Here is a 16353-nt window from a genome sequence, read left to right on the forward strand (position 1 = left end):
TGTGTGCGTGCCGTTTGTTTTCCGCCCCGCTGGACGCAGACGATTTAGTTTCGGCTCGGTTGGGTTTTCACCCTCAGCCATCATCTCCCATGAGTGAACTCGGGGTTTCCATGGTTACCCTGCGAAACAAGCCCTCCCTCCCTCCCTCGTGAATTATGAATGCATACATGCGGCGCCGGCACGACGTATATGTGTGTAAATGTCACTCAAGCTTCCTCCCTCTATTGTTTTGTGTGTGTTGTCTTTGTGTAAAAGTAGAAGTGGACTCTGCTTTTATTTTTAACCGTGCAGGGAAGTGAAAGAGCCCATCGGCTTTTGTAGTGTGGTTGTGCAGTTTTGGAAAGAAAGCAACCTTACTTTCAAGTCTTCAATTATTTTATTTTTTTTAGCCTCATTTCTTGCCTTTGCTTTTCTGACAATGATGGCAGTCAATCACCTGTAATTGGTTGGAACTCGGTCAATTTTGGGATTTACCTGTTTAAAAAAATCTATACTATATCACCATCTGCTGGAGAATTTAGAGCTTATCCCTCTCTTATGCATGCACGCACACACACACACACACACACACACACACACACACACACACACACACACACACACACACACACAGGGATTCCCTCCTGTTGTGAACAAGATCCATGTGCTATGAGTCACACTCTTGGCCCCTTCACCCCCCCCCCCCTCCCCTTCCCCAACTCAGCACTCCGCCCCACCCTGCACACACACACACACACACACACACACACACACACACTGAGTGATGATCATATATCTATAAAATGCAGTGAGTGAAAGGGAGAAACCCAAAAGTTCTCCGGAAAGAGTTTGTGGTTTTTGGCGTTTGGGAATGTTGACAGCACGCGTGTTGCGCTTGTCAGTGCCGACGTGCCCTTTTCTTGATGACTTCATGCACACCTCCTTGATGTTCGTCTGCTCACTGTGGCGTGTAATCAATGACTTGCAGTGTCAAGAAACATAGCAGCACCTTTGCGTGTTTTTCTTTTTTTCTATTGTCATAGCACAGCATCTGTGGCAACTTCTCAAAACATTTTAGCAGCTCATGTTTGCGTTATCTCTTTTCGTGCGTGTCGACACGCACGCATGCACACGCATGAATTCCCATACGCACGCTTGACATCGGCGGTCAAGTTGTCTGCAGTCAGTTGTTTCAGGAATGCTTGGATAACACTCCTGTCTGGTCTCTCCTCGGATTTGTTTAGTTTGGAAACCTGCTGTTTTGATTTTGGGGAAATGCTGTGCTGTAGAACAAAAAGCACATGTTGCATTATGCAGGATGTGACTGTGCTTCATTTTTACATTCCAGGTCCAAGTGGCATATTCCAATTTAATCACAATTGTGTTTTATTTTGTTTTTTTCAATTGCTCCTGAGTTGCTCTATGAGCATCAATACTGGGTGATATCAACATGATACAACTTAAAGAGGAAATCACTAATGATGGGCAAATGAAGCTTCAAGATGATTCATGAACCTGTTGTTGTGTTTACTTAGACCTCTAGATGGCACTCTCTGTTCACCAAAGAGCTGACTTGCCATTTCTTTAAAAACTCACTTTAAACCAACATTGCCATCTAGAGGAGCCAAAGAATACAACTGGTTCATGAAGCTTCATTTTCCCATCCCTAGAAATCACCCGTGAAGTTTTCTTTCCGTGCAGCCCAACTCATCGAAACTGTTGTGGAATATGAATCAAATGGGTCAAATCCAAATGGCACAATGCCGGACACTCCCAATGCTTAAAACGAGGCACTTGGTGTGTGTGTGTGAGGAGGACGCCCACATAGTTCAGAGGGCTGCGTTACCATGTCAACAATATGAATGAGCAGTGGAAACAAATAGAGGCGACTCAGCGGTTCAAAGGTCACGACTTTTGTCCCCCATGACCAATTTCTTCACATTTCCTTCCAGGAAAGAAGTGAATCTAACTTTTCCGGTAGGTGTTATTATGATAGGATTAAGCAAGGGTAAAGATGAAAGTTGCTGGGGGAAAAAAAAGCCACCCCAAAGAGCAACAACCAATGAGAAACTTGATGCTATCGCAACAACCTTCAAAAATTCGCTGAGTTGACAACTGGAGCTGTTAGTGGAAGATTATGGCTTTTCTTTCAGAATCATTTTGCTAATCAATGGCTTCATTGGAACTAGTAATTGTAGTTAAGTATCCAACTGATAATCCAATAAACAAATATTCAGATAAGAAAATATATTTGGGTTTCATTATGAAGCCATTTTTATCTTGTTCTTTCATGGTTTACTAGAAATCTGTTCAGTTTCTTCTCTCGGATAAGCAACAGCCAAATATATAAAATGAAATTTAAAAAATTCTTCTCTCAGATAAGCAAGAGTGAAATATATTAAATAAAATAAGAATAAAATAAAAAGAACAGACACCATGATTTTTTTTATTCGGCTCATTCCTCAGAAGATTGGTTAAGTAACCCCCCCCCCCCCCCCCCCCACACACACACACACAGAGTTATTTATGCCCTGCTTCAACTTCCCCACTCCATAAGTACATGCTTATCTTCTCCATAGGGGGTAAATGAAACTGCACGCTTGAAGATGAGCTTTGGCGCTTTGGATGTAAAACTCCTCAAATCCCGACACACGCACGCACACACCTCATTGACAGACTAGTGAGACTTGCAACTTTGAACAAAAGAGTGTGACGGGGGCTTGTAACGCGCATAACAATCCACGGTGCCCCCGCCCCCCCGCCACTCCACATACTGTGTTATTCTCTGGAGTTGTTTCGACATTATCCACGCACATTGGCCTCCTGCCATTCTGCCTTCCTGTCCGTCCCCCTCTTAACGCCATCACTTCATCTTAATCCCACTCTTGCACCCCCAGTGAGGGCTTCTCGGTTTTGTTTCCCAAAAGACAAACCTGTTGAGTTGCATTCATTCTCAGACTTGTCATTTATCAAAGTAGAAAACTTTATTCAAGGCAGTCACATCAGTCCATCCTGGATCTTCCACTTAACCTCAATTAACTTAGCAATCAAGCCTAAATGTCTGGCTGTGATTCATTTTGATCAAGTGCTGCCTTATAAAGGGATTAATTTCTTTTTAGAGGCAAAGAAGAGTTGAATTATTTAATCCTTTCATTCAGACTTCCATTTTCTATATCCTGATTAAGGTCACAACTTGCGGGTAAATTGTTCAGCCGTGTCCTTAAAGATAGAAAAGTACTGACTCTGACTACTAAGTACAAAAATAAGCAGTAAAGTTTTTATTTTCAATACCCATTTTCTTTAAAAAGAAAAATTCTCTGCATGCATCTTTTTTTTTTTTAAATCAATTTATATCATGCCCAGAATTAAAAAAAAAATCGTGTTTTTTTTTAATTAAATAACGTCTCGTTACTATTGGCTTGTTCCATTCACTTTACCAACACTGAATAACAATGAAATGCTGAATTAGCTAATGAGAGCAATTGAAAAAAAAATCTGCCTTTCTCACATCAAACCAAAGTTTGACTAAAAAGTAAGGAATCATCATTGTAGCCGATAATAAAACACATTTCTTCAACGTGGCCATGGATGAGGAATTTCTTGTCTCTGTTGCATCTAATGCTCTCTTGGTTCTGTTTCTCCATGTGGCTGCATGTTCCTAAGATTTTAATCAGTCAATCAATCACTCCAGTCTTACAATGCAGTTGACTTTACATGTCTTTATTTTAATCTGTTATCAAACGTAAGGCGTAAAACCTCTGTCGCTGTTGTCCTCCAGCTGTATTTATATTTTCGTCGTTTACCGTGAGCTCATTTGTTTATCCAGGCCAGACGTATCCCGTGATGCGCCGTTTGTTCCCCTCTCCAATTTGAGGAAGCTTCAACTATTTCACCGTTTCGCTCGAGTCACATCGCCGTTTTAGCTAACACGATGAGTGCTGTTACCATAGCAACACTTGTTTATAGGTGGACTGTGTGTGTTCCTGGGCTGATAAGAGGGAGAAGAGGTTTCCCAGGTCTCTTCCCGCTTTCATCAGTGGAGGAGTGACAGGTTCCCAGAGGCTGTTAAATGACCCTGCATGTGCACTATCATTACAAAGTCGCATCACCACCTAATTATACAACGCAGATACGCCACCCCCGGCCTCAAAAAGGTGGTCAGGGGGTGAAAGAGGGAGGGAGGGAGGCAAACAAACAAGGAGGCAGACATGTCTGGACGTGGTGAGTCAGCGCTCAAAGTAAAAGTTGGCCAGACAGACTCGCTCACGGACCTTTCCAGAATCTCGGATGAGGCTTGACATAAATAAAGCGCCTTTCCCAATCAGATTGTGAATTTGAATGAGTTGACTGTGTGTGGCCACAGCAGCGGTTCTTTTGATTCGGAACACCAAGCAACAGTCGTGGCGGCGGTTGCGCTCAACACGGGCGAGTCAGAGTGCCAGAAATTCGGTCGCACAATGGTAGAGTAGCCACAAATTTACGGTGACTTTAAGACACAGATGTCAAACTTCTGCTATCCTGAAGATTTTCAATGTTCCCCTCGTCCAACACGCCTGATTCAAGTGATCGTGATTCTTGTCCTGCAATGCTGATGTTTCAAAATTTGAATCTTTTAAACAAATTCATTTCCTGGTTGTGAGCTAGCTACACCCCACCTAGCCGCCATATGACCGCTACCATATCAATACAGATTATATTATTAGATTGTATGTTACAGTAATCCCTCGTTTATCGCGGATAATTGGTTCCAAAAACCACCCACGATAAGTGAAATCCGCGACGTACGGTCACCAACAAGAAGTACTGGGCAGGCTAACGAGTTAGCGGAAAGGTGCTAATCGTGCTACCACGCAAAAACGGACTTCTAAAGGAATGTAAATGAACATTTGGAGCAATACTACATTGTCCTAAAGGTTAGACATGTTTCCTCAATTTAGAAGTTTAATTTTGACTTTTAAATATTTTTTTAATTTGGGAAAAAAAATCCGCGATGTAAACGAAACGCGAAGTAGCGAGGGATCACTGCATATGTATGCATTGTTTTACAACAATATTCAACCACTTTATATTTATAATTTCATACATAGCTTATGGATGACATCATCTAGCATCTACTCTAACAAGTCGAATTTTTTCCCAAAAAGTTACTCAAGCCAACGTAAGAGAGTAAATCACTTATGCCCAGCGGTTGGCGCATGGCACGGGTGGGCCGTAGCCTAAACAACTCTTTGTTGTTTCCGTATTTAAAAAGGCTATTAATGATCCCTTCTGTGGCTTTCCTCCAATCTCTTTCTTTCTCTCACTTGTCTCATTGCATTTGGTGTCAGTGATCTCCATCACCTCCCCCCCAACCTCCCTCCATTGAACAGGCACGGCTATTCACTGGGGTCCACTCAGTGCTTCAAGTGTTTAAACGCCAATGGGTGTCATGGGGGGGGGGTTATGTGGTTTCAGGGAGGGGGCGACTGGATACACGATACCCGCGCAAGTCTCCAATCCCTAATACAATGGAAACTCTCCTGGCACTCATGAACTCCCACGTGCTTCATTATATTCTGAATATTTACATCACTTTGCATTTGCTGTTTTATCATAGCGGCTGTTCTTTCCCTCGGCCACTTTTTGACAGTTGTACCGAACAGTTTCGGATCGCTTGCAGGGTTCCGTTATAGCTCCTTTCGTGGGCAACTTGAAATTAAAATACACGACGCCATTAACGCGGCCTAATTTTAGAGAAGCCAACAAGTCTGCAGTTTGTGCGTTAATGACTGGCATAAAGAGCTCTGCAGCTCGTTCCCAGAATTTACAGACCCTGTAAGGTTCATTGGAAGGGCTTACTAATGAGTTACACCATTAAAACAAAGAGATAAAAAAGAAAGCACAATGGGGCTAGAAGAGGATTTGCTTTTCAAAAGGTTGAAAGACGGTTCCTTTAGTAATCATCAACTTTTGCCTGATAGGAAAAAGACGGTTTTTTTACCACACTTCGATGTGTTACACTAATCAGTTCCTTTTATAGACTAATAGTGCATTTACACAACAAGCAAAAACAATCAACTGGGAAATAAGACGTGGTTTCAAAGTTGTTTTGATGTTAATAACTTTGATCCCTTTTATACTAAAACATTTAACTTTGATGTGGCAAAAAGATGCGGCGTGTGACTTTTGGATATTGGTTTGCTCCAAACGGATGTTTATTTCCTATTCAATTAGCCCGTCTCGCGAGGTTTTTGTGAATTGCGTGCGTATTGATTACAGTCTGGCGCCTGTAAAAATGTTGTGACACGTCGCTTTGGAGGATGTGATACCTGCTTGGGGTTTTCTCCCACGGTGGCAGTGCGCGCGTCCAAGCTTCGGTGCGCATTTTGGCTGCAGGCACAGCTGCTCGCGAGAAACTCGAAGGCGGAAGAATTCGGGGTGTTGCCTTCTCGCTGTCCCTCCCTCACCGTCAGTGCGAGAAAGATAGAGAGAGAGACGAAGAGTGGGATCACAGCAGGAGTGGGTGGGTGGGTCAGTCAGTTAACGCTGCCGGCTCCCACGGGCGGACGGGACCGACCGACCGAACGCACCGCGCTGGTTTTCTCTCTTCTTATCTGACACTTTTTTTTGGGACATGCCCGAGAGGAACAAAGCAGCTTCGAAACGTGGACTGTTGTAAAATGAGCGGCCGCGTGTTGAACGGCAAAATGCTGCAGCTCCCGGCTCCGCAGCGCCGAGGGAGGACAATGCACTTTCTGTCAAGGTAGTGAGTGCACTTTCATCGCCGCTCATATTGACGCTCTTTGGTTATTTTTTACGTTTGATGCCGCGTTAAAAGGCATTTTTTTAATCTTTTCATCATATAAATGCAAGTCGATGAACCTGTCCGCTCGTGCGTAAATGCGCTTTCCATTGTCCGCAAATTTGTACATCTTAATCATATTAAATCTTGGACTATTAGAAATGCCGTGCACAGAATAAAAGGGTCGACACGTGCTATTGCAGAAAATCATATTAGTGTACAATATTCTGATATTCTGATTTTGCAATTGTGCGCGCCTGCTTATGGCATTGTTTTAACGAAGTGCGACGATGACGGGCGCTTGAATTGAGCAGCAGGCGTGAGTGGGCGTGTTGCAATCGATCCCCTGCAGAACCCAATCGCATTCAGCTCCAACGCCTGACCTATATTCTGAAGCGACGGCGAGCTGTGCCGCCGCCGACGCCGCCTCCTCCGCGCCATCTCCGTGCCCACGCTGCGTTGCGCTGCGCACAGGGTTGCCTTTGATAAGTGAGGATGTGCGCAAAATGTTCAAGTTTTTATTGTTGTGCTTAGAGCTTCGGGGCCAGCAGTGTCGCAGTGGTTTGTTAGTACGTCTGCCTATTTGATGTTTGAATCTTAGCCTCAGCCTTTGTGTGACAATCATCAGAATCTTAAATGATGTGAATGCACGCACGTTTGTCAAATCGTGTGAATGTATAAATTGATCATCATTGTATACAATTGAATAATTGTGTTTGCTCAATGTGATCAAACATCAGGGCTGTTTGTGTTATATAGAGCATTCGGTGAAAGTATTGATTTTTTTTAATGTAGTTTGGAAATACCAAAAATCTGCAATAATCCTGAGGTTAAAATCAAATCACTGCAGTCGTACCCTCTTTGTTTCTTCTTAACGCATCTGCCAATATCGAGTCCCAAGCCGATACACAAATCGAGTTTGAAATCAACAAATTAAATCGAGTCAGAAGTCATGGAAAATGGGGACAACCAAATATTTAAGTAGTGTTCCATTTATGTTAAAAAAGTAAAACTACTCGATTATTTGACAAGATGAAAACTCCATTCGGTGTAAATCAGTTAGTTCTGCTTTAGTGGGCCACATAAAATGATGCGGCTGGCTGCAAATGGCCCCCGTGTCTCGCGTTTGACACCGACGAGATGGTGATTGTTGATTGTGTGGCTGGCCAACTGACCTCCGGCATCCATTAACCCTTTGTGTAATCTTGTTGCAGTGAACATCCCGTCCATTAATTGGCTCATTAGAAACACACACACATACACACACAAAAAGCTTCAAACAGTTTCACTATCTTCAAATTGCACGTTTTCAAGTCCCACAGGGGGCCTAATGGGGGGTGTGCGTTTCTAAACAGACCGTGGTTACACACATTTTTAATCAAACATTACAACAGCGATTGTGAGCAACCCATTTCCAAGCAACACATAGATTTGAGGAATAGGATTAGCTGGAGTGAAAAGTCAATCCAACATCAACTTTGTCCAACTGCGTGTCTGCTCAGCGTGACTCGGCCCCATGATAACCGCAGATTGGAAAGGCTGTGACATCACTCGTTGACACCCGTAAATCTTTGTAATGGCATTCCATTTCAAATATAGGCCGAGAGGGTACGATGTGGTCCAGGTGTGTGTCAGAAGATGATGTCATTCATTTACGTGTGTGAGTCACAGGTTAAACTGAAGGTTGGATCAGCTCAGGAATTTCTCCATGCATTTTCAGCAACTATTAATTTGCACTTACAATTCAAGCTCATAGCGGATGGTTGGTATTGTTAGCATTGCTGCGATCATACATTTCTTTGACAAATATTGCTGTCAATTTACAAAGACGACTGTCACAGATGTTATCTGCCTTGCTGATGATGGGCTTAAGGGGAGATTGCGTTGTTTTGAAAACAGACTTTGCTGAGTTTGTTGGAAAAGTCAAAAGGGTCAACGTGACGATGCCCGCTTGTCCAGAAAAACACACGACCCAAGACTTACTGAAAAACCGTCATTCAAATGTGCAGCTTAGAAATATTAGTATCGGAGCATATGTATAGTATCGACACTTACACATATATGTATAGTATTGGCACCGATGCATTTCATTTACCTTGCTCCTGCAAGTTCTTCCCAGAAGATCAAATATTTGTGTGGTCTGCAAAAGAAACAAATTTAACAAATTTCAATCTATCCAAATTGCACAACAGAAACAGTATTGGTCCCAAGATTGACGCCTGTGGATCACCACAGATGATGTTTAACCACTCAAACCTATGATTACCCATCTTAAATCACGATGATTACAATATTAAAGCTTTATGAGGTCATCACATCCAGCAATTGCTGAAGAGTCACAATTTGAACCGACAGCCTCGCCACCTCCTGCATATTCTTCAACTTTGCTGTGATTCCTACCAAAGCAAAATGGGATCTTCTCCTGAATGTAGACGATTGTGAAAGAGACGCCAGATGGTAAATAATCATAACAACACAACTCATGCCCCAAAAAAATCCGATTCTAGCTGCTTAGCAAGTAATTGAACAAGGTTACATTGGCAACTTAGTCATTAGTGAGAGTGAAACAACAGATGCTTGTAACACGCACACGCTTTTTATTGTACACAGGAGCCCATGTTCACAAACAGAGCTCATATTTTCCTGAGGTGCTGCCTCCTGTGGTGAGGGGGACTAACATCAAACAATGCTGCAGCACGCAAGGTTCGCCGCACATGAAGGAAAAAGGTGCATGTGGAAAACTCAATAACACCTCGAAAATCAACTCAAGCTGCCACTTTTGTCCCGTTTCCTTATATTGACACGCGTGGTATTTCCTTCTGCTGATACTTTGGTATATGTATGTGCTTGCATATGTCGGAGGATTAGGGAGTGGGACCCCAGAATACACACATTGGAATGTCAAGTGTGTGTTTTGAGCAGCCCCACGGCAAGGAATGCTGGAACATCTTGAAGCGCCATGAGTATTATGTGTGTGTTATGGGTGACAGCAGGTGAAGGGTGCATGCTCTTGATGGGAGTGCCCTCCAGGCATGTCGCTCACCTCTCCATATGTTGTCATCTAATGCTAACACAACGGGCTGTCTTGAACTTGAGGTGCGGTCGCTGTATGTACTTGACAACAAGCCGAAGTTTGGCAGATTGGAAATTAATTCTTAGAGAGGCTTGAGGCTCTTTATTTCCACTCTCAAACTAAATATAAAACAAAAACTACTTTGCCTTAAAGTCCATTCAGCCTAATGCTAACATCCAGTATATGGAAAATGCCCTTTACATGCTAGTGGTTAGCATCGGAAGTCATGTTTTTCGAAACAATGGATATTTGAACACTAATGGTGAAGCATCATATGTAGACAGTTAATATAACACGCAGTATGATATTTTTTATTTCAAAAAGTTAAAAAAAAAATCTTTGTTGGGTTTGAGATACTGGAACATATTGATGGCATTTTTATTCATTTCAATAGAGAAAGATGATTTGGGCTATGCATATTTTGAATAAGTACTCTTATTTCATGGTAAGACTGCATACGCCTTTACTATTCTCCGTATATTTGATCACAACTCATCAAAATGAGAAAGTTCATGTCCTGACATCAACGGGCCTTTGTTACTTATTGTTTTTGCTCGAATGTTTGGACAACCTTTGTCAGGTGCTTAGTGGTGTTCTAGTCTGCTCTGTCGTCTCTTTGTGGAGCTTTAGTCGATTAAAAAAAGAAAAGCACACGATTGAGATTTTTGTGCATTGTGCTATTCCCCTTTATTCTTTCCTTTTCATTCCATCCATGGTGCAAAGCTGACATAACACAAGCTTGAATACCAGTTGAGTTGTCCTAATCCTCCAGATTAGCACATTAGCTGTTGTCATCATAACAGTTATATTGATATAACTGCTAACGTTATGTTTCTCGCTGAAGTTCTGACCCAACAGTCAGCGGCTGAGAATCTTAATCGGGCGACACCCAAGTTTTCTTTCTTTTCTGTATTGTTTTGATCCAACTGTTTGTGTTTGTCCCTCCACGAAGCTGCTTCAAGCTAGCAAGAAACTTGCTACATTTCAAAGCAGTACCTCCCTCTCGTTGATGTGCTCCCCCCGGTTCCTTCCCTTTCAAATCAAAACATCCTTCTATGCTGTTAATTCACACAGCCGTTAAGTCAGCTGACGTTCCTGGAGGGAGGCCAGAGGTAATTCTAGCCAAGGATCCAAGCCTGGGCCTCCAAACGCCGGGGTTCCCCTTTGTTGAACTCCTCCTCGAATCTTTCAACTTAGTGGGTGCTTCACGCTAAACCCCAGACGGAACGACTTAAGGAAACCATTTGAAAGGACATTCCACCTTGTCTCGGGAGTGCTGTCCCTCTTGTGCTTCCGCTCACGACAGATTTTGGGAAGAAAAATCCCTACATTGGATGTCAAGGCTGACTAAGCCACATCAGAGGTCACCAGCAGCCAATTTCTTCTGCTCTTTTGTCAAGGGGTGCGCTCTAAGACCCATTTTGTTACACTTTCTACTTTGAGGTGGGAAAGATAATCCCTAAATTTCTTAATGCCTTAATTTATGTAGAGTAGGTTCAAAGATATTAAAGCGGTAAGCTGAAAGAAATTCAAGCTTTAAAACTTGAAGTCAGAAGATGGAGTTCCACGGAGGTCCATATTGGGGCTCACAGTAGATCAAGTTGACCCAGTTGGGTGTCAGCTTGATCACCGGCGAAATGATTCCAAAACGTTCCTTATATGATGCTTGGGCCCTCCACTGTTTTTTTTGTCTTGCTTCATTTCATTGGTAGTCAACTTTTTGGCCGCAATGTCCTGGACAAACTTCATTTGGGAACGTCCAGAGATTTACATGGCTCCGTATTGCGCAATCAAAGCCAAAAGGTTATTTTAAGAGCATCAATCAAAATAGCTTTTTTTTTTCTTCTTCAAAATATGTGAACTTTTCACTGATTATAGTGCTTTGATTATATATTTCAGTCAAATGTTTTCCCTACACTCATAAGGAAAATGTACAGATGAAAATTCCTTAAAGGAGAAACCAGACAAGTCATTTACTCCACGGAGGGGACAATGTCCCATATCACATTTGTACTCGAGACCCCTCCGGGTCATTGCTGTCAGGGTCGCAGCCATCAAAGGCCCAAGAGGATTTCTCCTCCTTGATTGCCACTTAACGCCACCGACGTCTTATTTCTTCCTCTTTCGGTTTCCTTCACACACACATGTCAATGCCTTGTGCCAAGGCTATTGGCCAATGCCTCTTCTGTTGGCAGATGGAATTAGCAGTAATTAAACTCATTCACTCACTAATCCCTTTTAATGCCCCCAAAGTGTGTCTGTCGCTCCTTATTGTCTTCTGAAACAAACGACTCTAATGCTAACAGGGACATTTGTGAATAGGCTACTGTTTTAATATTCTTGTGACTTCCTATAAGTCTTTTACAATATAGCTCGTCTGAGAAAGAGACGTAGCGTAAAAGAATAGAAGCCATTTTAATGAGCCATTTGCGGCTTGGTAAGTGCCCCCACGCGGCCATCATTTAATAATCATTTATTAACCTGGTGTTGCTTTGGGATGGACAATTTGTAGAGAGCCGCAGATGGTTTGTGTGATGATGATAACCGCTCCATACATGACCCAGTATGTCAAGAATTTGAGGTTTTCAAGATACGATATTTTGTATGTGCTAGGCCTGTAGGGTAGGCCCTATATGGAGCTGCGCTGATGGATAACATAACACAGGAAAAACACTCTTAGTACAGTGGCGCCTTGAGATGCTAGTGACGTTATTTTTTTCCTTCAAATTCTAAGCAAAAATGTTTTTTTTTGCTTCAAATTGCAAGCAAAAATGCTCTATATAGTGGCTATGAAGCAAAAGTTGTTAAATTGTTTAAATTCAATTAATTGTCATTTGCTGTATGCTATTATAAAATAAAATGTAATATTTTCCTTTAAAAAAAACAGCCTGACATGCTGTGTTGTTTTGCAAAAATGCTCTATACTGGCGATGAAGCAAAAATGACTATTTTTTTTACATTCAATTCAATTGTCATTGCTGTATGCAATTGTTAAGTCAAATTTAAATTAAATAAAAAAAAGCCTGACAGGATATACTAGTGTTCGAAACACAAGGATTACACAGATCGGTGCGTCTGCTTCCTGGCGATAGCAGCTGACGTGCTCCAAGATCTCATGTTGTTAACCATCTGTGCATCCCGAGCCGTATGTCCAGACACCCTCGGCATAAATAGGTAAACGGCATGTATGATGTAAGAGTTTCTCCACCCATCAATACGATAAACAGTGGCTGGATTATTCCCCAGCATTTTTGCTGAAAGATTTCATCAGCCGCCCTTTCCATCTCCCGCTCGGTCGCTCGGTGCCAATCTGGCACTGCCCTTTTTCCATTCGATTGAAAAGGCATCAGTGCCTTCTGATTTAGCCATTTCGGGTTAGGCCATGTGACACTGTGGATTTTATTAGGAGTGGAACTTTCCTGTCCACTGTCGACGTGCACAAAAGTCTTTCCGTGCGTTTGCCAGCCAGTTTGGAGGGGACTCGTTTTAACTATACACAGGCACAAACAAAATGCATAAATTGTCATTTACGTCATTCAACCCTGTTAGCAATTTGCAAGTGATTTTTTTTTTATCAATTTTACAGACTGATGAAGTCTTAAACACGTGACAAAGAATGTGTTTGTTTATTTAAATAAAACTGCTTATCAACTGCTAGCAGGCGCTTAAAGATTGCAGATTGGCTAGCTAACTTTTAGAAAGGATTTATACCCCAAATCACTGCAGGGCCAGCTGTTTTGTTTCACTGCGCTTCATTTCGACAGTTTCAGAGCGTTGAAGGAGAAGAGCGTGTATAGCTCTCTCACAATCACTTGCAAAAATTTACCATGCACGCTGCGATAAGTAATTATCTTAATAGCTTGTATTGTGGTGGAATAAAAAGGCTTGTTAATGGAAATGGACTATTTAGCTGAGCAGATAGTCAAACCTTGAATATGCAATACACAGTCGTGGTGAGTTTATTCGTCTTGTGTGCAGACGGGAACAACTGTTGGCCATTAATCTGCACAATTGGAAAAGCAGCAAAACCATTTCAAACGATTCTCGCTCTTAACTTTTGCCAGCTGAAATTAATTTTCCATGGGAAAGTGAATGACAAATCTGTCGAAAGATTTCATTTGCTGCCATTGTTTAGAGCGTCTTGACCCAGACACTGCAAAACGTTGTCATCAGCACGTTTCGGCCAAAAACAACTGTGTGAGAAATGTTTTTTAATCTCAAATTGTAATCTCTACATGTCATCATTTCCTTGTTTCCTTGAACAGTCTGCCACGTTCATATTGAAAGATAAGTAAATACTATCCTAATGATTCCAATCTAGCGGAACAAGCTAATGTGGTTGCCATCTTGAAACATTAGCTTGAACGCTTTAGCAGCCTAAAGCCATTGGGGATTAATTAGCATCCTTGTTAATGGTGGTGGCTGACACTTTAATGTTGCTGTTAAATGGTTTCATCCATGCAGTGTTGTTCATTTCAAATGTGGAGCGATTTTCATGAAAGAAGTGCAGTGCCTTGAGATTGACCCCACTAATTGGTTTTCTGAGGTGCGAGCCGTCGTTCGGTCGAGCGTTTTGGTGAATGATTCATCCAAAAAGATGCTTGAGGGTGGCTATCAAACAAAATTTAAAACAAATAATATTGCACCTTGCATATTTAAAACAATCAAACTGCTCCCCTTAGCTCATGGCTAACGCTAAATAGCATCTATTGTGCTCGGTCATTTTCTGCCTTGAATGACGAATAATAGTGCCGCACTGATGAGCTCAGAAGAGCTGTGGCATTATGAATCCCACTCATCATGCCTACAACACAATTGACTGCTTCAAAGAGGCAAAGACAGTCAACTAATGATTTATATAAAGTGGAGTACCAAATGGTAAAGCTGATATCAAAATATTATCATCATATAACATATTGCTAGTTAATATGAAAATTGGCTCTGCTCTTGATGTTTAGAAGGATTGATGGGCCACTAGAGTGGGAGCATCCTGAGAAGATGAGAAGGTTCTCCATCTGTCATCCCCCTTTTCTTTTGATGCTAGCCTTTTAAATCTTTTCCGGTTTCCCATCATCTTTACTATTCGTTCTTTTTCGAGGGCGCTCGTGTTTCAGATGAACTTTTGTCTTGTCTTGCACAGTTGATGGTAGTTGGTGGGGCTAGCTCCCGCATGTTGACAGTTAAGTATTGATATCAGCTCTTGGCAGTAAAATTAAATTCCTTTATGTCACAAAAAAGACAGTCATGGGAAGCTTAAGATGTTTATCGTTGGAGAGATTTTCTTGAATTTCCAGTTTTAGGACTCACAGAGCGGCGGAGAACAATGTAAGAGGATTGAATTCATTTGCATAGATCAAAGCTGAAAGCCCTTCAAGTTTTGGTGTTGATTAAGCCTTGATGGAACGAAATAGAATAATCATTTCAAAAATCCAGTTTGTAATGCTTTACATGTGTGCGCAAACAAAGAGCGGAAGATGTGTATAGCAATGCTAACGACACATGCTAATAGTTACGCATTACCAACTTGTTGATGTTCACGTAATACTTACTCAAGTCATTATTTGGAGGTCTACTTCATAATATTAGGCAATAGTAATGTTGATATTTCGCCGCCACCTTTAGCTAACAGTTGGGTTATCATTATTGGTTTAGTCCCTATTTGCTCATCCATATTATCCTGGTGGTGTTAATTTATGTCTTGACTTTGTCTCTGAGTTCAGTTGAGTGGCACAAACCAGCTCAGTCAGTGCTTGTCTGTTTGCTCTGAACAAACATGTATTGCTTCATACATCTGGTGGTGTGCTGGTGTCGTGGTGCTGATGAACCGCAGCTGCACGTCCCTCCCGGAGGTTTCTCCTCCAGCAGCCAAGGGTGTCCAATGAGGAAACAATGACATATTCATGTGTTGGGAAAGACTCTGAGGGGGTTCAGCACTGATGGGCTTTTCCTGCTGTATCAAACGTCCCACACTGGGGACTTTCGCAATATGAAGAGAAACAACTTCAGTTCCTCGCTCTGAGAAGCAACCTTAACTTGAAACAGTCATTTAACAAATTCCACCCTAAATTATTGATCCTGCGCAATGTTGGCCAAAGAAATGGAGTCTCTTTCAGATTTAATATGTGGTCTAGTTTTTGCGCCAAAGTCATTCACAGGCCAGACAGGACAGGCTTCCCACCCCCGATGGCTGTCATCAAGACCCCCCAGGCAGTGGTGTGACCCACACAGGCACCCAACCGAAAGGCCCTTGTATTATTACAGTATAGCCATGACCTTATTAGGCCACTCTTTCCTATAAGAGCAGTCTGACGTAATGACCCGAACGAGGGCACCCCCCGACTTTTGAAACATGACCCACTTCATGTCATCAAACATGCACTTTCCCGGATATTGCAGTTTTTTTTTTTTTATCAATTTTTTTGAAGCAGGTGACAGATTTGTTTTATTTGAGATGTGTCAGGATTGTGACCGCATTTGGTTTGGAGAGGAAGCAAACGGTTGTCCTAGCGCCGCCCCTGTC

General features: G+C 42.2%; 1 protein-coding gene across 9 annotated transcripts in view; it reads left to right on the forward strand.

Annotated features, from left to right (window-relative positions):
• Positions 1-16353, forward strand: part of nav1a (neuron navigator 1a) — a 53299-nt gene that overhangs the window by 22937 nt on the left and 14009 nt on the right. The window lies entirely within an intron of this gene.

The sequence above is a fragment of the Syngnathus floridae genome, chromosome 2 (assembly GCF_059516105.1).
Source record: "Syngnathus floridae isolate MCC-2025c chromosome 2, RoL_Sflo_1.0, whole genome shotgun sequence".
NCBI classification, from domain to species: Eukaryota; Metazoa; Chordata; class Actinopteri; order Syngnathiformes; family Syngnathidae; genus Syngnathus; species Syngnathus floridae.